At 35.4% G+C, this 25,730-nt stretch overlaps 1 protein-coding gene across 5 annotated transcripts in view; it reads right to left on the reverse strand.

Annotated features, from left to right (window-relative positions):
* The window catches only part of LOC129943476 (YTH domain-containing family protein), a 150,007-nt gene that overhangs the window by 118,439 nt on the left and 5,838 nt on the right, over window positions 1–25,730 (reverse strand). Inside the window, exon 2 of one of the 5 annotated variants that reach the window (XM_056052969.1) lies at window positions 18,676–18,816. The exons of the other annotated variants lie outside the window; for them this stretch is intronic. The gene's annotated coding sequence lies outside the window, so the exon portion shown is untranslated. The remainder of the gene's footprint in view (window positions 1–18,675; window positions 18,817–25,730) is intronic. 5 annotated transcript variants of the gene reach the window in all.

Here is a 25,730-nt window from a genome sequence, read left to right on the forward strand (position 1 = left end):
CAGTTAAAGGATCTATGGAATCGAAGTTCATAGAAGTTTTTCAGTTTTAAGATCAATAATTAAACTATTTTTTGGTGTCCTAAAGGAAAGGTTCCGATGTCTTTTGGCGGCCAGGGAACTTCATTATCCACCCGAGAAGGTTACTCAAATTATGTGTTCCGCTCTCCACAATCTCTGTTTGAAGTTCAGAGTTAAACTCCCATTCAACACAAATATTATTGGAGGAAGACGACAACCATTTCTCTTTGGAAGAACAGCCTTTAGAAACCAAGGAACATTCTAATTTTGCGGAAAGAATTCGAAATAATATAAAAAACAAAACTTTCAGTCTTTTACAATGAACACGTAGAAAACTAACTATAACATAAATAAATATAAATTCAGTTCTTTACCTAACAAACATAAATAAACATACATTCATTCTATAACTAAAAAAACAAAAATGAGCATACATTCACTTTTAACAAACATAACAAACATTCTATAACTAACATAAATAAGCATAAATCCACTTTTATAACACGTTAGTTTTTGATTGAAATTGATTACTATGCATTCATTCGCTGGCGAAGTCTCAATATCTCTTTTTTTAATTCCAGTTTAGCACTGTATTTCTCTTCCTCGCAAACACATTTGATATAGAATGATTAATTTCGCATTCGCACGAATTTGACATTAACTTTAGCAGTAGTTAGTACCAATTTTGCGCTAAGAAAACATTCGAACATTTTCACTATAGAATAGAATTAGATAGTTGGGCCCCTGGGTCTTGTCTTACATACAAAACTAAATTGAAAACGCAACGTACAGGAAAGAGTCAACAAAGCTACTGTAGCTCTCTTTTCTTGCAAAAACGTTATTGGTAATAAATGGGGCTTACAATTCAGAATCACGCATTGGCTATACACAGTAATCAGACCGATTTTAATGTACGGTGTGGCAGTATGATGGACTGCTTTACAGAAAACTATAAACCGAGATAAATTAAATAAAGCAAAACGTTCAGCTTGCCTATGTATAAGCAGATCGATTCGCACGACCCCATCTGCGGCCCTGGACACCTTACTCTACCTAGCACCACTTGACATATTAAGCAAACAAATAGCTGCAAGCTCTGCTATTCGCCTCAAAGCTTCGTCACAGTGGACTAACAACAACATTAACCACTCCGTAATTCTTAGGTATTTAGAATCAATTACAAAGCACACAAAGTACACCATCCCCAACTGCAATGCGACAGAAATTTCCAGATTTAAATGCCTTCCAGATCTTTCTGGGAGGATAGGACATTCCTGGATGATGGGTCGATCCATTTTTATACAGATGGTTTAAAAAACAAAAGAAGGAGTTGGTGGAGGTGTCTACTCTGAAAGGCTAATTTAGTCTCTCATTCCGCCTTCCCAATCATTGTAGCGTGTTCCAGGCGGAACTTTTGGCGATAAAAGAAGATTTTGTCATGGCTTAAAGAAAACGTGATATCAACATTTGATATCCTTATATAGAAGACAACAAGAAAATGTCCATCATTTCATTGCTCTATGTCCTATTTTGCAGGAAATAAGAAGATTGTTTTTGAAGAGAGCATAATATCTGTGAAAAGATTGTATGGGTTATTAAATGGTACTGAGGGTTGGTCGAAAGTGTAAAAATTCTGTAAGCTTGCCATTTTAAGAATTTAAATTTAAACGAAGGAAACGCCAATAAATTAAAAAACGTTTTAAATTATTTAATTTCTAAAATGTAAATCATTGAAACAAATCAAGAAAAAACAATTAGTTTTGCGACTGGCTGGTTTGGTGGTTGCTAGAAAAGAGATAGATTCTATCATCCTTACATTGAAGCTAACCCGTAGGCATCACTTACTTAAACCAGTATTTTGCACACGATACCATTATCTAATGTATTACCTATGTACAATTGCAGTTTATCGTTTTTGTTAAATGCAACGGTCTTAGCGAGCAATGCATAAATTATGTAGGTATGTAATATGTTCGCAAAAATTATAAGTTAACAAAAAAAATATATCATAAAAGCTTCCATCATACCAAAACCAATACAGTAAATATAGTTTAGGGCAATTACAAAATGTTTGGCAATTTAGACAAAATTAAACAGAAAAATTGAAATTATGTAAGTTAAGCAAATAAATAATTAATTTAACATTAATAAATAATATAATGAATAAAAATAATAACAGCTTCGTTTCTCAACATGCCGCCCCCGCTGAAGGAATTTCAGGACATGGCAAGAGGCAAGTTTGTTATTTGGTGCGCAATGTAACCACCCATAGGTGTCCATCGTCACCTGGATGAACTGCGGTTATTCTTCCTAAGGACCATAGAGATGGTGGCATGATAGATTCCTTCAGAATAACCATGTCACCCACTTTAAAATCTCTTAGGTCTTCTCTCCATTTTGGTCGCTTCTGCAAAGATGTGAGGTAGTCAGTATGCCGTCAGAAACCTTGCATCATATTTTGTCGTAGCTGCCATCTTCCCAATCGATTAATGGATAGTTCCAAATAACTTGGCTCGGGAATCGTCGTGTAGGGTCTACCTATAAGAAAGTGAGCAGACGTTAATGGATCAAGATCTGAATCGGAAGAAGCAAAAAGGGGCTTAGAATTTAAAAGGGCTAGCAAGGTACACATTTTTTAAAGGTTAGGACACTATCACCAACTACTCGCCGAAGATGTTGTTTTACTAATTTAACCACCGCTTCCCTAAGCCCACCAAACTGGGGACTGTGAGGAGGAATAAATTGCAAATCTATGCTTTCTCCAGCCAACATTTCTGCAACCTTTTTGTTGTGATTTTGAGACTGTACCAGTATACATGTCTGAAAGCACACTAGCTGCTCCTTAAAAGTTCGTAGCATTATCGGATTACAAAACACTGCATCTACCACGCCTGGCTATAAATCTTTTCAGGACAGCCAAAAAGGCATCCGTGGTCAGGTCCGATACTAATTCGAGGTGCAGCGCCTTAGTTATCATACTGACAAATAATGAAATATACCCTTTCGACAACGTTGGTTTCCTTCCTCTAGATGAACGAAGAGTTATTGGGCCAGCGTAATCACATTCTGTATGGATTTACGCGAGACGAAGGCAAATTTCCCATAAGCTGCGTAGATGTAATTTTCCGTTGACGAAAACACGTATGACAGTTTTCGAATAATATTTCTGCTTCCGAGGATCCAAAACTCCTGGCGAATCACTGCAAAAAGTCCAGAAAAACCTATATGTAATTCCTGTCAGCATTATCAAAACGGCGCACTTCAGTGCTAATTGGATCTCAGGTTGCCTTGAGATCGCCATTTCTACCTACTTATCCTGTGAGCATCCAAGAGAATTAACAGAGTCATTGGATGATTTTTGGGCGAATAATAGGGTGTCTAATCGCGAAGGGAACGTTTTTAGCATTCGAAATTCTACCACCGACACGCAATAAACCGACGACATCAATGAAAGGTGAAAGCGAACACAATTTTGAGGCCTTGTCAACACAACGGTCAGTCTCAAGAGTTTTGATTTCACTAAGAAACTCTCTCTTGAGGCAGACTATTTTCCCAAGGCGTAGCTCTGAGAGTGAAAGATATCCATACCTTCTATCACCTTTAGGCAAACGGCAAAAATAGATGAAGCGACGAATATAGCAAACTATTTTCACAATTTTCCTACAACTAGAAATTTTAAGTGAAATTTTGTCAAGAAAATACTCCACCGGAACCGAAACGTGAACTGTATGGACTTTCTTCCTCTCTTAAGGAATATCTGCTATTTCATTTTCACAATGATTTGGCCACTCATCAATACTATGATCCAGCCATTCATTCCCGTTCCACCACCAGTTGTGTTCCATCAAATCCTTAGGCGAGAGATCCCGCGAAGCACAATCAGCAGGGTTTTCAGATGAACTGATATGACTCCAAGACGAGCGAGGTAAAGAAGACAATATTTCAGAGGCACGATTCGCTCCAAATACACTCCATTTTCGTGGGGAGTATGAAAGCCATGACAAAACAATCTGAGAGCCACAGAACGCAGATACTCTAACTGGTTTCACATCTAACGACGACCGAATAAGGTCTATTAAACGACACAAAAGAAGACTACCACAAAGTTCCAGGCGTGGACTAGACAACTGCTTTTCTGGAGCAACTCGAGTCTTAGCGGCGACTAACTTCACTTCAACAAAACTTTTCGAACAACTACGACAATAAACCACTGCAGAATAAGCCTTTTCCGAAGCATCCGAAAAACCTATTAACTCCAAGCTTTTAGAATTTTGGGTAAACCTTCGAGAAATCCTAAAGTTTTCAAAATAGGTCAAATTCTCCCGATACAGCTTACATTTTTCTGAGATTTCAAAGGGCAAAGGATCATTTCAATCAATTTTCGTCTTTGCGGTCCACAGCTCCTGAAACAGTATTTTCAACAAAATAGTGGAAGGAGCCAAAAACCCAAAAGGATCAAAAACCTTTGCAACCTCTAAAAGTAGTTTTTTTTTGTAGGCAACAAGTGTTCGGGTAAACTAATTTTGTACGTAAAGGTGTCGTGATACGGGTTCCAAACCAAACCGAGAACCTTGGTACACTCAGAAGAACTATCCAAATCCAGTGAAACAGCTTCTTTATTGTTGATGTCACGCAATATTTCCCAACAATTCTGACCTCCACACGACAACATCCCGACGATCTGCTTCTTCAGCTCCAAGGTCTCCGACAGCGAATCAGCCCCCTTCATTAGGTCACCAACATACATACATGTCATGCAAAACTGCATGTGATGATAAGGGAAATCGGTGTTTGTAAACAAACTCTATTTGACGGAGAACTTTCATGGACGAATATGGAGCAGGTGAAGTATCATATGTTACTGTAGCCAGAGGAAAATGCGATATTGGACTATCAGGGGATTCTCTCCAAACTATCCTTTGAAAATCCCGGTGCTTTGGATGCACCCAAATTTGCCGAAACATTTTAACAATGTCAGCACAAAACACGAAACGGTGAAGACGAAAGCGAATACAAACGTTAATTAAATTTCGTTGAAGAGGAGTTCCTATATGAACCATTTCATTAAGAGAACAGTTTTTGGTATCTTTATGAAACCCATCAAAACAACACGAATTTTGTTGTGATAACAGCGTGTTGCTGATGATGATGTAGTACCCGTGGAATGATGGTTAGTGCGTTGGATTGTTATGCAAGGAGCCTTGGGTTCAATCCTTGCCTGTGCCACCTTAATTTTAAAAAAAAATAATTTTCGCGGGTACTGCCTCTTGCGAGGAATGGACAAATCCTTCAAGAGTAATTCTTGTCGTGAAAAAGTGCTTTCTCAAATTACACGTTCGGATTCGGCCTAAAATTGTAGGTCCCTTCCATTCCTGAAAACAGTACTCGCACACAGGAATAGTTGAGAGTTGTAAGTCACTAGGCCCTGGTTCACAACGGACTGTTGCGCCACCCAATTTATTTATTTATTTATAACAGCGTGATGCGGCGAGGTTCTATTTTCTCATCTGGGATACGTTCCATGTGTAATAAGTCTGCAGTATTCCACTATCAGGTCTTTATCACGAAAACCGGCGTTTCATTGCGAGAAGTCTAGACAAAGCTCCAGCTATGGAGTTGGCAAACTTAACAGGGTCTTGTCGTAAAGGAAGTTCTACCATATGTTTATTATCAGGTGTACGAGTAAGAGTTTTTCAAAAGTTTTCATCTACCTCATCTTCAATTACTCTAAACGAATAACTATGAGGTATCTTTTCAATTTCCCATAAGGATTTCAAAATAACATCAAGGTCAACACATGCGTGCAATGAAACTAACGAATTTCCTGGCAAACAACCCGTTACAACCCATCCAAACATAACAAAATCATGAGCAACTACCTTTCTCTCTGGATCTGAGCGATGATCACTTAGCAGAATCCTCCAAGCCTTGTCAGCCCCAACAAAACATCAATGGGACTGGGTTTTTGAATCCTACGTCCGCTAACAAAAGATCGTCAAGAAAAGTTAAATTGCTGGCTTCGAACTAAAGCGATGGTGTTTGGAAAGGTATTTGGTTCAGAATATATGCCTCAACTTGCGTAGTATGTGAGGTAATGCGGGATTTTAATTTTAACTCAGCAGCACCTTGAGTCACACCAGCTTCAACACACGAAATTTCGAATATTGGTAAACGAGCATGAGAACGACGTAAACCAAGCCTTTCCACCAAACTATCAGTTACGCACGAAACCTGAGAACCACTATCCAACAAAACGCGAGCGAGATGGGTCTTTCCAGAAACGTCATACACTTTTACAACAGCGATTGGTAATATAACCGAAGAACGTGAACCATTTTGCATATGGTTGCTTACGAAGGAAGCTGAGCCTTGCGTAGGATCAACCGCATTAGCTGGGCTTGGATTATCTAAGTGTACAAAGCTATGGTGTCGAGAATTACATGACGTACTACGTGCTTTCGATCGACATCGATTCGACGAATGTTTAGTACCGAGGCAGTTATAGCATAATCGTTGATCTCGAGCGAAATTAACCGACATTTAAATGAAATTTGGACATTGTGGAAGATAATGTTCACCTTTACATTTTGGACATGAGGTATTTACTACGGCGAGGCTTTTTATATTCGACGAATTTGACGTACGAGAGTTCTTGACGCGAGAAGTTTTGGAATCGCTAGCTTCTAAGGCATTAGAACGCTTTTCGAGAAAATTAAGAAGGTCTTAAATCGTCGACACTTTCGACATTTTGTTTTCTAAAGCCCAAGCTTTTTTAATTTCAGAGTCTGTTTTATTTATCAATAAATAAACAAGCCATGGATCCCTACCTTCCGACTTAACCGCTTCAAGACCACAAATAACTTCATCAGCTTTATCCACTAGCTTACGCAATTAAGAGCCATCACACGACACGACGCGACGTTTGGAAATTTTAAGAATTGACCACGAATAACTTCATCAGCTTTATCCACTAGCTTAAGCAATTGAGAGCCATCACACGACATGACGTTTGGAAATTTTAAGAATTGTGCGATAAGAGCATTAATTATAAAAAGTGGTTTATCATAACGATTTTCTAATTTCTCCCAAGCGAGCTGGTAATTGAAATCCGAAATGCTAACACCGTTCTAAAGATTAATAGCGTCCTCGCGCAAATCCGATTTCAAATAACTTTTGGGCATTCGAATGTTTTCTGTTGCAGTCCACCGTTTGCAAGAACAGATCGCGAAAACCTGGCCATTACCCATAATCACCGGAAAACGGTGTAATGTGCATAGCTTGCAGCTTTGTATTAGTCGGTACCTGGCCTAACCGATTTACGGATTCGGCTTGGGAAGAAACTAATTCCTTCAACGAAACGCCCGTTTCCTCATTGCTTTCCACTGAAGTAATGTCTTTTAAGCGTTTTAAAAGATCACACTGGGCTACTATATAATTCGATTCTAAAATCTCACACAATTCTGTTATTATGGTTCCAGCAACAGTAAAAAAAATCATCCAAGAAAGTGCAGTGGAGCAAAAATCAGATTTCTACGATATACTAATACAGGAATCCTGAGTCTAGAAACCTCAAACCAAAAAAAACGATTCCAAATATCCAGGAACGAAGGACCAATTTTGTTTAAGAATTAAAATTTAAGTTAAGGAAACGCCAATAAATTAAAAAATTTTATAAATTATTAAATTTCCAAAATGTAAATCATTAAAACAAATCAAGAAAAAACAATTAATTTTTGGATAGGTGCTTGCTAGAAAATAGAAAGATTCTATCATCCTTACATTGAAGCTAACCCATATGCTAAAACCAGTTTTTTGCACACGATACCAATATCTAATGTATTACCTATGTACAATTGCGGTTTATCGTTTTTGTTAAATGCAACGGTCTTAGCAAGCAATGCACAAATTATGTAGGTATGTAGTATGTTTACAAAAATTATAAGTTAACAAAAAAAATATACCAAAACCAATTAAGTAAATATAGTATGGGGCAATTTCAAAATGTTTGGCAATTTAGACAAAATTAAACAGAAAAATTGAAATTATTTGAGTTAAGAAAATAAATAATTAATTAAACATTAATAAATAATATAATGAATACAAATAATAACAGCTTCGTTTCTCAACACTTGCCCTTTCATATAGAAATAGTTTTTGACATCATTCTCACTTTGTGTTTCAGATCACTCAAAAATTATATATTTATAGAATTTATGAAAATTAACATTAAGCTTAAATTCAAGTTCAAAAAATAAAAATAAAATTGTACTTCTTTTCATATTACATTAATATCTTACATATGTGTTTCAAATCACGTCAAAATTGAATTCATACAAAATTGTAATTTAAAAACTAATTTATTATATAACAAATTTATAACTTAATTAATATATCATATTGATTCATATATTTTTAACTTAATTTACATTTATTTATATAATGTCATTTCCGGCAGACGGCAAATATGCCAAGTCCGTAGTCTTACTACAAATTGTACATACATACATTATTTTAAAGATAAGATGATAATAAAGAATAATAATAGTAATAACAATAATAATAATAATAATAATAATAATAATAATAATAATAATAATAATAATAATAATAATAATAATAATAATAATAATAATAATAATAATAATAATAATAATAATAATAATAATAATAATAATAATAATAATAATAATAATAATAATAATAATAATAATAATAATAATAATAATAAATTATTAAAAATAATAATAATAATAATAATAACAAAAATACTGGCATACCAAACTGTTGCGAATGCAAGACGCTATAAAGAAGGGAAACCACCAGGTGGAACAACATCACCACGTGTCAGGTCACACAAACATCTGAAAAACATCTGGCCAACACTAGATTTAAAACGATCAAGGTGCTTGCTATCTCTAAGCAGATTGCATATAAGCTCGATAATAGGTGTCATAACCGGATACTGTCTAATAGGAACGCACGCCACGCGACTAGGCGTATTCTTAAATGAATTTGGTGACAGAATTCTTCATCTTCTCTGTACATGCCCTGTTCTGGCTCAAAAACGCAAGAATTACCTAGAAGAATTCTTCTTTAAGGATCTAAATCATATGAGCCTCTCACGTTTCGTAAGGGACTCAAACTGGTTCCATTGAGCTAAGGAGGAAGCCTCAAGATTCATGTGGTATCACAATGGGCCATTAAACTGGCCTAAGTGTGTCCGTTTCCATCTTGGACAGCCACTATAACCTAACCTGGGGGCGCAACTATTACGACAACACGAGTGCACTGCGGATGAGATGCAGATCAGCCAAAACTCACTTAATTTAATTCCTACTCATATTTCATACATAAAACAAATTTATAATATATTTCCAAGAAAAATAATTTTACATTTAATATTTTCATAAAATAAGTAATCTTTACTTTACAATAAAAATAATATATTTTTCTAGTGTAACGACAAATAACTAGCTGTACTCTACCTTGAAAACATAGCGTTCATAGAAAGAGGTAGCGTTCATAAAAGGAAAGAGGAAACCACAATGGTGTGCCTCAGAGCTTAACTTGCTAAGAAGAGAATGTAGGAAACTCTTCAACCTAGCCAAAGCCACAAGACCAGTCTCTCACTGCGATTCTTGCAAAAAATCCCCAGCAATTTAGAAGAAGAAGAATTCACTAAGGACATCCAAGCGACTTGCCTGGCGATCCTTCTGTGGCACGATAGAAGAAACTTCTGAAGCTTCCAGGTTACGTACAATTCTAACAACTAACCCAGCAATGATAAGCTAATTGAAAAATGCAGACGGCTTCTGGACAAATTCAAGTAATGAATGGCTGGACACTCACTGATAGTTCTCTTACCGAAACTTGCAAAAGTTATCTACGTTCAAGTCCAAATACAATATATCCAAAAGATATGATCACAAGGGACAAGCTACAATGGGCTCTCAACAGCTTCAAACCATTTAAATCTGCAGGACCAGATGGAATAATACCATCCGAGCTACAAAACACTCCTGACATAATTGCACCAGTCCTTGAGGCAATTTTTATCAGCTGTTTTTACCTGGTCCATGTTCCCTTGGCATAGAGAGAAGTTAAAGTTGTTTTTATACCCAAAGCAGGTAAATGCTCGCAAGTCAATCCTAAATATCTTCGACCTATAAGTCTATCATCAATTCTTCTTAAGACATTGGAAAGATTAATTGATATCAATTTAAGGGCAAGTATTGATAAAAGACTTCTGTTTTCGTCTCAATATGCCTACATGGTGGAAATAGCGTTACACACCTTATCACGCATCGTCGAATATTCCCTTCATCATAAAGAGTTCACTATGGTTGCTTTCCTTGACATCGAAGGTGCCTTTAACAACGTGGACACATATGCACTAATATCTGTAAATGTAGAGAGTTCGCTTCGGGGGTTAATTCATTTAAAGAATAACTTACTAAAAACTGGGCAACTCTTCTGGCAGACGATTCGTTAGTAGAGGGACACCGCAAGGTTTTGCTCTACTCTGAAACCTAGTGGTAAATGAAATAATAACTAGTCTGGATGCGGACAGTTTTAGAGGCCTATGCGGACAACGTTGCTATAGCAGTTTCACGAAAGCATCTTAACACCTTAAAAGAACTCTTACAAAATGCGTTAGATCGGTGAGGACTGGGTGTTAACCCATACAAAACCAATTTAGTCTTATTTTCGATTCGATACAAAATTCCATGTGTCAAATCTCCTTATATTATAGGAATCCAATTAAAATTCTCAGTCGAGTCCAAATACCTGGGGCCCTACTATGTAATTCGATTCAAACTTTTTGCCATGACCACCTTGGCCCTATCCCTAAAAAAACCTTGAGAGAATCGTCGCTGAAGCGGAACGGCAAAGGATCCGGTATGGGTTTTGATTATATTCGACAAGAAGTCCTAGACATAACTCTTGTCTCAGATAACGTACACCATATGATCTTGGACTGGAAAGTATCCAAAGAACACTCGTAGTCTGATCATAGATATATCCAGTTCAATATAAATGTGGATGAATACCCCAGTCCATTAACTTTTCGAAATTATCGGAAAACAGACTGGGCTTCAAACAGGAACTTATTACAAAGTTTACTAAAACCTGAACTATCTAGTGACCTCAACTCAGCTATGAACAGATCGCTAGAAATTGCTTGTACTTATATCATAAGAGGAAAGAGGAAACCACAATGGTGGGCTTCAGACGTGACTCGCCCAAAAGAGAATGTAGGAAACTCTTTAACCTAGCCAAAGCCGCAAGACTAGTCTCTCACTGCGATTGTTGCAAAAAATCCCAAGGAATTTACAAAAAGGCATTACTATCTATTGAAGTAGAGTCGAATGCCGGTAATGCCAAACTTTTTGCCAACAAATTTGCAAATTTCGAACGAGTCTCGCATTATGTTTGACATAAGTTAAGTTAAAAAAAAAAAAAAAACAAACATATGTTAATTTGGCGACCAATATTTTCGGAAAATAATTAAATAAGTACTTATTGAGTATTTATGTAGGCATTTTTTATCTAAAAAATTACTTTATTTCAGCTTTGTTAAAAACTACCGCCTTTCAAAACAAGCCTTTATGTATTTATCAAACAATATAACAACAAAATTAAGTATTCGGAAAAAGCAAATTTCTGTTCCCAACATAATTAAGCTATCAGCTACCTTGAAATTTTTGGCAACAGGTGGTCACCAAAACCAGATCGGTGGAGACATGCATGCGGGGCTTACTCAACAAACTTTATCCAAAATTATAAAAGAGGTTTTAACATCAGTAGAAAAAGTAATTTGTCCTCAACTCATAAACTTCAAAATGTCAGATGAAGAAAAAAGAAAGTCCAAGCGTCATTTTTGGGAAAAATCTGGAATTCCTGGTGTGATTGGTTTTGTCGATGGAACACACATTCGACTAAAAGTGAAAAGTGAACAACTTTTTTTATCATTATTCATACACCTACTTTATGCATACATACATACATTTTTTACATATGTAAATTGGAATCAAACAATACTTTTTTATGTAACTACACTATGGCGATAAGATAAGGACGATATGAAGGAGCATCCCATGATTGCCATGTCTGGTATCTTAGTTCCGAAAGAGCTTACCTCCAACGTTGCTTTGAGAATGGAGATAAGTCGTCCAGGATCTTAGGCAAGTACATATCTATATATATACAGTGGACGTCCAGTATAACGAATGATATAATGTTCGAGGTCATTCTCTATATCGAGAGCGTTCGTTATATCGATCGACTTTTCCATTCAAAAAAATTTAAGTAAGTGGTTGATTTATTAATTTTGGCACACGGAATTTTATTGAAATTTCCTTAAGTGAAACGCCTTTGTTGCACTCATCAATAATTTTGACTTTGTCCTTTAATGAAAGCCGAGTACGTTGAGATTTTGTATTCATTTTAATATTTTGTACACAAAACTAAATCTACAAAATTATTACGGAGCGTTTCAACCAGACGAGACTTTAAACAACAAAAACATTATTTAACTGCTAACATTATCTTGAGGTCGTGTCATTGAATATGTGTGTGTAAGACCGTACATAAAATTCAAAACTGCATAGCGATAGACAAACCAAAAAATAAGAATTCTAACAAAAATGTTTTAGTAGGCGATGCGAAGACTAAACGAAAAACAGAAAGCTTGTTATAGTTTTGAACCTCTTTGGCGCACACACATACATATGTACGAGAATAAACTTATGTGTTGACATACAAATAAATGCACAGATCACAATGGCAAGAAAAAAATCATTTTAAGGCAATATATATTACGCGTTCGTTATATCGGATAGCAAATTTTTATCATCGTTCGTTATTTAGAGATGTTAATGTAAATTTCAAAAGCGTTCGTTATATCGCAAATTCGCTATATCGGGCATTCGTTATATTGGACGTCCACTGTAGTTTTAAAGCAAAATAATATTAAAAAATTATTTAAGGAGACTCAGGATATCCGTTAGGGCCTTGGATTATGACACCGTACAGAACGGCAGTTAAAGTATCTATGGAATCGAAGTTCAACGAAGTTTTTCAGTTTTAAGATCAATAATTGAGCGATTTTTTGGTGTCCTAAAGGAAAGGTTCCGATGTCTTTTGGCGGCCAGGAAACTTCATTATCCACCCGAGAAGGTTACTCAAATTATGAACATGTGTTCCGCTCTCCACAATCTCTGTTTGAAGTTCAGAGTTAAACTCCCTAATTCAACACAAGTATTATTGGAAGAAGACGACAACCATTTCTCTTTGGAAGAACAGCCTTTAGAAACCAAGGAACATTCTAATTTTTGGGAAAGAATTCGAAATAATATAAAAAAATGATTTATGCATTCTATGAATACGTACTTACAAACATTTATTTTAAAAACATAAAAAGCACAAAAGAAAAACAAATATTTCAGTCTTTTACACTGAACACGTAGAAAACTAACTATAACATAAATAAATATAAATTCAGTTCTTTCACTAACAAACATAAATAAACATACATTCTTACTTTTAACAAACATAAATGAACATTCATTCACTTCTATAAATAACTAACATAAATAAGCATAAATCCACTTTTATAACACGTTATTTTTTGCTTCAAAGTGATTATTGTGCATTCACAATATTACATTAACTTTAGCAGTAGATAGTACCAATTTTAAAAGAAAACAAACAAAGTAGTTGGCACTACTAGAGCTGTTCGATTTTCGGTTTTAGAACTTGCTTATAGAATTACGGAGTAGTAATTTTTCGAATTCGAACATTTTTACTATAGAATCGAATTAGATAGTAGGGCCCCTGGGTCTTGTCTTACATACAAAACTAAATTGAAAACGCAACGTACAGGAAAGAGTCAACAAAGCTACTGTAGCTCTCTTTTCTTGCAAAAACGTTGTTGGTAATAAATGGGGCTTACAATCCAGAATCACGCATTGGCTATACACAGTAATCAGACCGATTTTAATGCACGGTGTGGCAGTATGATGGACTGCTTTACAGAAAACTATAAACCGAGATAAATTAAATAAAGCAAAACGTTCAGCTTGCCTATGTATAAGCAGATCGATTCGCACGACCCCATCTGCGGCCCTGGACACCTTTTTCTACCTAGCACCTATTGAAATATTAAGCAAACAAATAGCTGCAAGCTCTGCTATTCGCCTCAAAGCTTCGTCACAGTGGACTAACAACAACATTGACCACTCCGTAATTCTTAGGTATTTAGAATCAATTACAAAGCACACAGACTACATCATCCCCCAACTGCAATTCGACAGAAATTTAAAGATTTCAATACCTTCCAGATGTTTCTGGGAGGATAGGACATTACTGGATGATGGGTCGATCCATTTTTATACAGATGGTTTAAAAAACAAAAGAAGGAGTTGGTGGAGGTGTCTACTCTGAAAGGCTATTTAAGTCTCTCATTCCGCCTTCCCAATCATTGGAGCGTGTTCCAGGCGGAACTTTTGGCGATAAAAGAAGTCTCGTACTGGCTTAAAGAAAACGTAATATCAACATCTGATATCCTGATATAGAAGACAACTAGAAAATGTCCATCATTTCATTGCACTATGTCCTATTTTGCAGGAAATAGGAAGATTATTTTTTGAAGAGAGGATAATATCTGTGGAAAGATTGTATGGGTTATTAAATGGTGCTGAGGGTTGGTCGAAAGTGTACAAATTCTGTAAGCTTGCCATTTCATATAAAAATAGTTTTTGACAGCATTCGCACTTCGTGTTTCAAATCACTCGAAAATTGTATATTTATAGAATTTATGAAAATTAATATTAAGCTTAAATTCAAGTTGAAAAAATAAAAATTAAATTGTACTTCTTTTCATATTACATTAGGGTTATTATACAAAAGTGGGGTAACTAAATGTCATCAACCAACAAAGTCTTATTGTATTTTATTGAGATTACAATTTATTTTAAAAAAAAGGAAAGACCTTTACTTGGTCACTCAATTGCAGTTATTCATTTTGAATACAAATTATTAAAAAAAAAAACAAATAGTTCTTAAAACATCAGTCCTTTGACATGTCACAACCCTGAAAACCAACAATTAAATAGCTGTCTAGTTAAAATTATCATTGATTTGACAAAACTTATTATAGATGAAACAGCATCATTATGTACTTATTTTGTTAGAAAAAATGAGTCTTAAAGCTTTACGTTAATCTCCCACGGTAGTTAGACTCAATGTATTCATAAAAACAACCATTTTTGGTTCATCTGAATAGGTTCAATAGCAAAAATTGCAGTTTGTGTTAAGTTGCGTGTTAATTGTAATCGAAATTTTATCTGTCAATAAGGTTAGTGTGTTTTTCCTATTAACGGTGAAAAAGGGTAGCGGAAAATTTTCAAGCGAGGAAGAAAAAGGCAAAATGAAAGCATTTCGGGAATCAGGCCTAAGCCAACGACTTATAGCGAAGAAATTCAAAAGAAGTCAAAATTTGGTATGCAGTTACTTGCGATATATCCAAAATTATGGAAAAAAAACGAAAGGAGGAACTTATATGGCCTTATCAATGACTGATAGACGTGCTATTATTAGAATAGCTTCTAATTCTTATGATTCCGCGTCAAAAATAAAAATAAAAACCGGTGTCAATTGCACTTTAGCTACGTTAAAACGCGTTGTTAAACGTGATTCTTATTTGAAAAGAAAAAAAAAATAAAAAAAAACACCATTTAACGAATCTATAAAGAAAATCGTCTCCAATTCTGTAAGAAATTCATGTCGTGGAAGCCAGAGTGGAAAAAGTGATTTTTTCAAATGAGAAAAAGTTAAATTTAGAGGGCCCTGACGGCTGTAATTATTTTCTTCTACGGTGTGTTAGAAAAGGCCTTCCTACAGATTTCTCATCTCTTTGGACCAATATCGTGGGCATTCCAACATGATAATGCCCCTAGCCATACAGCGAGGACAGTAAGCACTGGATAATGAACCCCTGACATTAACATAATAGAGAATTTGTGGGGACTTCTCTTAGGTAAAGTATAAGAGTCAGGAAGGCAGTTCAAAGTCATTAATCGCAGCCATTAAAAAAGCCAGGTCAAAAATTTGGCTTCAATACCTTGAAAAATTGTATAGTTCCATTCCGAATCGAATTTACGAGAATTTATATTTAAAAGAGGTGGCAACACTCATTATTAACTATTGCTAAATAATCATACAATGCAAAAGGGTAAAATAATTCATGGAGTTCAAATAATTTTCATTGTTTAATTCCATTTCATCTGTTGAACCTATTCAGATGAGTAAAAGAAAATGCTTATCTTTATGATTACATTTAGTCTAGCTACCGTCAGTCTAGGTAAGATTTAAGACAAATTTATTTCTCCCAAAATAAGCTCATAATGATGCTCTTTCATTATATGTATAAAAAAGATTTGTCATTGCAATACATATGAAGGGAGGTGTGGTGAAAATATTTGGGAACCTATTCAGATGAGCGGCAGTGTATACTACATCTTTGATAATGCAGTGTTCTCCACTTTATTTTTAAAAAATATGAAATTTTGTGTTCAGTTTTATTCGTCAGTCCGTTGTGTGTTATTTAAATTTAAAATTCGTGCGAATTATTGCCGACTCAACGTCAAATCTCACTTTAAATTTTAATGTTGGTAGTAAAGTTAGTTGCGGGTCACTGTACCAGAGTTTAGGTTATTTTTGTTATCTTTACCCTTGCTAAGTCAAATAACATGTTAGTCCTATGGCGAGTCTTTATTTTGTTTGTTAATCTAAAATGTATTCTTATTTATTTATACTTAAAATTTGTTAAAATGTAGTTTTTTGATATTCGAAATTACAAAAAGCAAAATTAGTTTTGATTATAATCTCAAATTTCGACTTTTTCGTCAGCCCTGTGTCAGGTACATATGTATATAGTTATTGTTCTTCATTTAATGATCATTAGTACTTTTAAGATGAATATTTTTAGATGTTGTTCATATTGTTTGTTGATTACTTAGAAATATTTGGTAAAACTATGTGAAAGTTGTAAAAGATAGTTAAATAACGTTACGTTAAATGTCAAAAGTTTGTTTTGAAAACTGATATAGTATTTTTTTAGTATTACATATTAATAATTATTTTTGATTGTTACTAAGTTATTTTAAGTTATCATTAATAAATCATAAGAGATTTTTACTAATTTGTATAAAATTTCAATATAAAACTTTTAAAACTGTGTATACTCGTCATTCCCCTGGCACTCATATTCTGAAATTATCAAATATCATACAATGTACTCAAAAAAGTGACTGGCCCGATTGGGAGCATTATATTAATAAGATTAGCTACCATATACACCCGAATTTGCAGAAGTTGGTTTTATTAACTATCGTAATCAAAATATCCTCAAAAGTTACCCAACTTTTGTATAATCACCCATTAATATCTTTTGTGTTTCAAATCACGTCAAAATTGAATTCATACAAAATTGTAATTTAAAAACTAATTTATTATGTACCGAATTTATAACTTAATTAATATACCATATTGATTCATATATTTTTAAATTAATTTACATTTATTTATATAATGTCATATCCTGCAGACGCCAAATATGCCAAGTCCGTAATCTTACTACAGATTGTATATTATTTTAAAGATAAGATGAAAATAAAGAATAATAATAGTAATCATAATAATACTAATAATAATAATAAATAATAATAATTAAAATACTGACATTCCAATCGCTACTTGTAAACTGTTGCTAATGCAAGACGCTATAAAGAAGGCAAACACCAGGTGGAACAACATCACCACGTGTCAGGTCACAAAAAACATCTAGCCAAAACTAGATTTAAAACGTTTAAGGTGCTTGCTATCTCCAAGCAGATCGCATATAAGCTCGATAATAGGTGTCATAACTGGATACTGTCTAATAGGAAAGCACTCCACGAGACTAGGCGCATTCTCAAATGACTTTTGCAGAAGCTGTATGGACCAGCAAGAGGAAGAAACGGTTATTAATCTTCTCTGCATATGCCCTGCTCTAGCTCGAAAACGCAAGAATTGCCTAAGAGAATTCTTCTTTAACGATCTAAACGCTCTAAATCATATCGGTATAACCAGCCTCTCCATTTCGTAAGGGACTCAAGCTGCATCCGTTGAGCTTAGGAGGAAGCCTCACGACTCATGTGGTATCACAATGGCCAATGGACAGCCAAGAGGATGAAAGAATTCTTCATCTTCTGTGTACATGCCCTGCTCTGGCTCAAAACGCAAGAATTACCTAGGAGAATTCTTATTTAACGATCTAAATCATATCAGCCTCTCACGTTTCGTAAGGGACTCAAACTGGTTCCATTGAGCTCAGGAGGAAGCCTCACGACTCATGTGGTATCACAATGGCCAATGGACAGCCACTTTAACCTAAGCTGGGGGCGCGACTAATTCAAAAAAACGCGTGCGCTGCGAATGGGATGCAGATCAGCCAAAACTCACTTAATTTAATTCCTACCCATATTTCATACATAAAACAAATTTGTAATTAATATTAATTTTAGATTTAATATTTGAATAAAATAAGCAATCTTAACTTTACAATAAAAATAATATATTTTTCTAATGAAACGACAAATAACTAGCAGTACTCACCCTGGATCTAAGGTGTTATACGACCCGTGCCGATGATCAGCCAGGCTGAGAGCCCAATTTCTAAAAAATAGCTCAGTCGTTAACGGAGTATCCGGAACATGCGGAATCTAATTATCGGTTGTGATGCCAATGCGCACCATACTAAATTGGGTAGTACCGATATAAATAACAGAGGTGAGTTTCTTTTTGATTATATTCTAACAAGTAAGTAATGTAGGTAGTGAACCAACCTTACCGTCACTACAAATCGACAAGAAGTTTTAGATTTGATTTTTGTCTCGTTAAATCTCTTAAATAAAATATTGAATTAAAGAGTATCAAAGGAGAACTCGTTCTCCGATCATAGATACATCCAATTGACACTTATTGAAGAGTCCCCAAAACCGATCCAGTTCCGGAATTATAGGAAAACAGATTGGCCAAAATATAGGGCGAATCCGAAAAATTTGATTAAACCAGAACTTTCTGATCCGTCCTTGTGCGCTCTTGAACTCGATCAAAAAGTCGATGAGCCCTCAATAAAGCCATGGAAACTGCCTGCCCCCTCACTATAGTGCGGGGAAAGAAGACACCATATTGGTGGGCTGCTGAACTAGAAACACTCAGAAAAGATTTTAGAAGGCTTTTTAATCGTGCAAAAAATACTAGATATCCCCAAGACTGGAACTCCTATAAGGAATCCCTCAAAAAGTATAAACAAGAACTGAGAATAGCCAAAAGATCCTCATGGAGATCCTTCTGTAGCTCAATAGAAGAATCCTCGGAGGATAAGGAAGATTCTCTCGACAAATCCAACCATGCCTACTTGTTTAAAAACTTGGATGGTACATGCATTAAGTCTTGCGAAGAAACGCTAAACCTGCTAATGGACACCCACTTCCCAGATAGCTCCATATCCGTTAATACAACAAACCGTCCTGGGGTATTTACTTAACTTTTCCTCAAGGTCTTGTTTCAAAAGAAAATTGAGATGGGCTCTGAATAGCTTCGTACCGTATAAATCCCCAGGTCCAGATCAAATCATACCAGCTGAGCTACAACTTACAATTGACATACCTGTGCCCATCATTGAAATGATCTTTAAAAGTTAAAAATTTGGTCTATATGTATACCTTAGCGATGGAGAGAAGTAAAAGTAGTTTTCATTTCCAAGGCGGGCAAATGTTCGCATGTCAACCCTAAAGATCTAAGACCTATTAGCATAACATAATTCATTCTCAAAACTCTGGACCGATTGATTGATATCCATGTACTTAAAAGCATTGATAAGACACCATCGTTGTCTCAGCATGCTTACTGTAAAGGGAAATCGGTAGAAACAGCCTTGCACACTCTATTAAGAACTATCGAATACTCCCTAGAGCAAAAGGAATATACTATGGTGGCTTTCCTGGATATTGAGGGCGCTTTCAACAACGTTGACCCATCCGCTTTCACTTCTGCTATGACGACCCTAAACGTTGAATACTCAATCTGTGAGTTGATTAATCTAATGGTAAAAAGCAGGACATCAACTCTAGTTTGGGAGATTTTTGCAAAAAAAGGTCTGCTAGTAGAGGCACCCCGCAAGGTGGTGTTCTTTCCCCTCTCCTGTGGAACACATAGTGGTTAACGAACTAGTAGTATCCCTTGAGAGGGAAGGCTACAGAGTGGTTGCGTATGCCGATGATGTTGCTATCGCCGTCACAGGGGAACATCCTAATACACTGAGAGACCTCCTCCAAAATGCACTCAATATGCTCACTAGATGGGCTGATCACTGCGGACTTAGTATTAATCCTCAAAAAATAGACCTCGTCCTTTTCACACGGAAATATAAGACCCCAGTAATTATACCTCCTTCAATAAAAGGTGTACCACTAATTTTTACCAATGAAGCCAAATATCTTGGTTTGATATTGGACAAAAAATTAAGTTGGAAATCTAATATACAGGAAAAAGTTTAAAAAGCTACAGCAACTCTTATCCGTTGCAAGAAAACCATAGGAAGCAAATAGGGTTTTCAACTTCGCATAACCTACTGGCTATACACATCGGTCATCCGACCAATACTTATGGACGGGGTTGCAGTATAGTGGAATGCACTGGAGAAAGTCACATACTACGACAATCTCAGCAGAGTCCAACGCACTGCATGTCTCTGCATAAGCGGGGCATTGAGAACCACACCCTCAGCAGTGTTAGACACTCTCCTCCATCTGACACCCCTCGACATCTTCAGTAAACAAGTGGCAGCGAGTACAGCGATAAGATTCGACGCCTCATCTCAATGGACCAACAACTATGTCGGGCACTCCATCATTTTGAACCTCTTTGGTTATATACCAAAGTACATAGACTACACTATTCTTAAACCCCTATTTGGAAAAAAATTCTAGGTATCCATTTCACCCAGAGATGAATGGGAAGACATAAAAACTGCTGGGTAACAAAAGTATTTATTTTTATACAGTTGGATCCAAGACAAATGAGGGAGTTGGTAGTGGTCTGTACTTAGAAAAGCTTAATCTAAGCATCTCATTCCGCCTACCTAATCGTTGTAGCGTCTTTCAAGCGGAAATTTTAGGGATCAAAGAGGTTCTCTCCTGGCTAAGAGAAAAAGTGATATCAACTTTTGATATCCACATCTTCTCTGACAGTCAGCCTGCTATTAAATCTCTTGATGGTGTCTCAACCAAATCTCAAACGGCCCTCGATTGTCGATCGTCTCTTATGGAGATGGCTCAGCAATTTAACATTCACCTATGTTGGGTGCCACAAAACTCATATGGAATTCACTGGACCTAAAGCGCTCTAAGGACTTGTTATCTCAAAGCAGACTTCATATTAGCTCCCTAATAGGTGTCCTTACGGGACACTGTCTTATAGGCAGACACGCAATACGACTTGGTGTAGCCTCAAATGACTTCTGTAGGAGCTGTATGGACGAAGAAACAATCTCTCACCTCCTCCTCTGCACTTGCCCTACTCTTTCACTCGCACGCAAAATTCATCTGGGGGACTACTTTTTGATAATCCCAGTGAACTAGCTAAAAAGGATGAGGTTCGACTAGTAAGAAGTAAATCTCTAGATTTATGTGGTATCACAATGGGCCTTTCTTTTGGCCTAAGTGTGTGGATTCTAATCCGTAGCCACGTTTAACTAACCTAACCTCCCTTGAAAACATAGTGTTCATAGAAAGAGGTACTCTAGCCACCATTAGCGTTAAAACGTGTTTTGGTTTTTCCTTTTCTTTTGATTCTTCGAACGTGAAGGTCATTAAAGCCAAATAATACCAGCATACATATAAGCTTTGCGTTGTGATTATAAAGGGTAGTTCAATTAAGGGCCGATGTTTAATGTGAACACACCTAGACCCAAGTTTTTTCTGGATTTCATTTGATATTTCAACTTCAAACTAACTGAATCTAAACCATGGGTAAATACACTATCCAGAAATTGAAAATTGAGTGTTACGTTACATGAGGAGCGTACGAGAGGGTTTAGTTTTTTAAGAAGATGTTCGTGTGTGATTGAAGTGTGTCCAAGTTTTAGGCAAACAAAATTAGTTATTTGTGTTTTTGGGATCTTTGGGTATCGAGGATGAGATGTATCGCTGTTGATTTATTTATAATGGTGATGTTATTGGCTCCAATCGTTTAGCTGTTTCGTCTTCATTAAATTTCGTATGAAATTGGTTATGTCACGTTTAGTAAAGATATTGAAAGTGTATACGGGTGAATCTTTCGTTGATCTAGCTGAACGTTCTGCTTCTTCGTTGCCACATATACCAGTATGTCAGGGAACCCACATTTATTTTATGGTTGGTAGCTTAATGATGTGGACCCGTATTTCAGATATAAGGTCATCGTTGTTATTTGGATTGGATATGGCTTGCAAAACGGATATACTGTCGGAGCAGATCATAATATTTCCGCGAACCTTTGTCGCTGTTGTGATGGCCTGCAGGATACTAAATGATTCAGCCGTAAAAACAGATGAGAAACTTGTTAAGATCCCTTTATCTTCAAGTTTTGATTTAATTTCAGTCAAGAGTTCTCAGTAAACGGATTAATTGGTGTTGTTTTTTCTGTATATCAATCGATTTGGGTTTAATATGCCAAGGAGGATATGTGGGTTTGAAATGATAACCCCGTTTTGTCGGAAGTTGTAGTTGACTAGTTTTGGCCAGTACTACGAGTAGTTTAAGAGTGGATGGAATTCGTTTCATGTATTTTTGATTTATTGTCTGTGCAATATCGGCATCAATTACTTAGTTACTTTAAAATACTAGTTTTGGGGCTAACTTCAATGTTAGTTCATCAACTCGATGTTCTATGGTTGGGAGTCCAGTTTCGGCAAGCAAGTTTTGTATCGGTGTTGTTGGGAAGGCGTTGAGGCATCGTCTTACAGCTTTATGGTATGGTGGCTTGCTAATATTTAGTGTAGATTTGGGGCTTTTACCATAAATATATATTCCAAAATCTATTTTGCTTAATACTAACATTTTTGTAAGTTGAGAAAGAGTATTTATGTGTATGTTGCTTTTGTTATTACTTAAATATTTAATTATATTGATTCTCGAAGCTAGGTTTTTTTTTAGTGATAAACAGTGTTCTTTCCAATAATTTATTATAAAAAAATAATCCTAGAATACTTAAATTATTTACATTAGGAATTGATACATTATTTACTTTTAATTAATATTAGGACAGGTTTTCGGCAGATGTGAAGTAGTTAACATTTTTCTATTAATAATTTTGATAGCCGGATATTACAGACAACGTATGGATATCGTTTTCATTAAGAAATAGGTTCTTGCATCTGGTCAAATCTGACATTTTGCTTAAAATATGAACATCGTCAGCATAGAGACAGTGCTCTAATAATTTATGTTTTTCAAGTATATTGCTTATGTCGTTGAATGCTATAATGAATAACATTACCGATAAAGGAAATCCCTGCGGTATACCATTTTCTAAAGGGTATTTTCTAAGACCTTTGACAGGCATGGAATTAGTGATATGGGTCGATAGCTTTCAACCAAAATTTTGTCTGTGTTTGGTTTTGGGATAGGCAGTGAAAAAGCTGTTTTCCAGAGTTGGGGTAACGTTAAGGTATCAAGAAAGAAAAACCAAAGGCAAATTTTTAATCATCGGATAGGAAATTCTATCCCTTCCTGGAGTTTTGCCTTAGTTTTTTTCACGTTTCAAATTCTACAAATGAAATATGTTTTTCGATAGAACGAGCAAAATTGGTTTTTGTTTTGTTCTGAGGTGAAATTGATAGCTTAATTTTTTTCCTCAGAAGTTTGGATGAAAATTTATATCTGTGGAATAGTAGGACCATGTTTTAACAAAGCAATCAGCTATTTTTTTGTACTTGAAATAATAAAATTTTGTGACTGAATACTAATTATTTGACTATTAAATTTTGACTTTGATTTTTTATAATGGATAAGGTTGGTTTGTGTAGGATGTTTTTAGAAAGTTTTAAAGCAGAAATTTTCACTTTACGAAGTTTTGTGAGGATTGTAGACAGAACTGGTTTGAGTTGTTGTTAAGACTAGGTGATTTGTCTGATAGATACTCTTGACTTTTGTTTTGGAAATGAGACCAATCCACTTTATAAGTTTTCAATTTTGGGTTTGGGGTGTAATTTAGCACAGGATTACCAATTGTGATGGACACTGTAATTGGGAAGTGGTCGCTGTTATGAAGATCGGGAAGTGTTTGCCATGAGATTGCGGGAAAGAGCTCAGTGGAGCAGCAAGATATAGCTATGTGGGAAAATGTACCATGGGTTGAGAGGTGGGTAGGTGAGCCATCATTCAAAAGTATTAAATTCGAATTTATTAAAAACTCTTCAATCGCTCGGCCTTTCTTGTTAGTAGTAGGTGAACCCCAAAGCGTACTCCACGCGACATCACCACCTATTATAACAAGACAAATTCCTTAAAAATTTCATGGTGAGTGGTAGTTCGGGGTTTTGGTGTTTAAAACGAACTGTCGAGTAGTGTATGGTAAACTATATTTTAAGCAACATTTTGGTAAATACTGGGGTGGAATCCTCAAATTTTCCTACAAACATGTCGTTTCTGAGTAGAGCTACCAGACGGTTACAAACAACGAATGGGAAAATTTTGTCAGTTACCTTTTTAAGGTACAAAAACACATTATTTTGACCAACAAAGTAATTCGAAATAACACAGGAAAATTAAGAATGTTATTTAAACACAGCAATTTCATACTTTTATTTAGATATTTTATAGAAATCATTTTAAAATTTCACCATAGCAACAATGAATTATGACAATTATATTCTAAAATTGTTCAATCAAATTGAATTGAATTGAATCAGCTTACACAGACGGGATACTCGGTGATAGTCGATTTGACTATCAAAAATTTGATTGTCAATTATCACCTTAGCCGATTCCTCCCCTGATCTCTAAATGTTTTAACTTAATAGGATTTTAGTTTCCTTTGTTCGAACAGTTTTAGTATTTTCGTTTATGAACAAACTTATTTACTTATATTAAATTTTAAAGCTATGTAAGATGAAATGAAAAGGAGATATCAAAGTTATATTGAAGTCTCTTTATCAAGTGCATTAAGAAAAATTTGTGAAGATTTGATATTTTAAATGATGCTAATCGGATTTCCAATGGACACGAAACTTCTTTTAGTTTGGCTTCAAAGGCCGGAAAAGTTATAGTTATATACTACAACATTAAGTTCTCGACTAAAAAAGAAAATTTGACTGTTCTTTAAGTATATAGTGCCAATGGAGTTACTTTACCTCCTGAAATTGTATTCCCATAACATCTTAACCCAGCATTGAAACTTGCTATATTCAGGAATATTGAAAAGTGATCCGAATATGTTATATCACCAACAGCAAAATCTTTTACAAAAGAGCGCCAACCCATAATCAATTACCGAGCTTCCCATCTTTGAAACAAACGTGAATTCACCTTTTGTGTCGCTCTTTGTGCTACCGTTCAAAATACACAAACCGAACTCGTTACAGAGATCATTCATTATCTATTTTAAAATATTTGCTTTTTCGATTT

The sequence above is a fragment of the Eupeodes corollae genome, chromosome 1 (assembly GCF_945859685.1).
Source record: "Eupeodes corollae chromosome 1, idEupCoro1.1, whole genome shotgun sequence".
NCBI classification, from domain to species: Eukaryota; Metazoa; Arthropoda; class Insecta; order Diptera; family Syrphidae; genus Eupeodes; species Eupeodes corollae.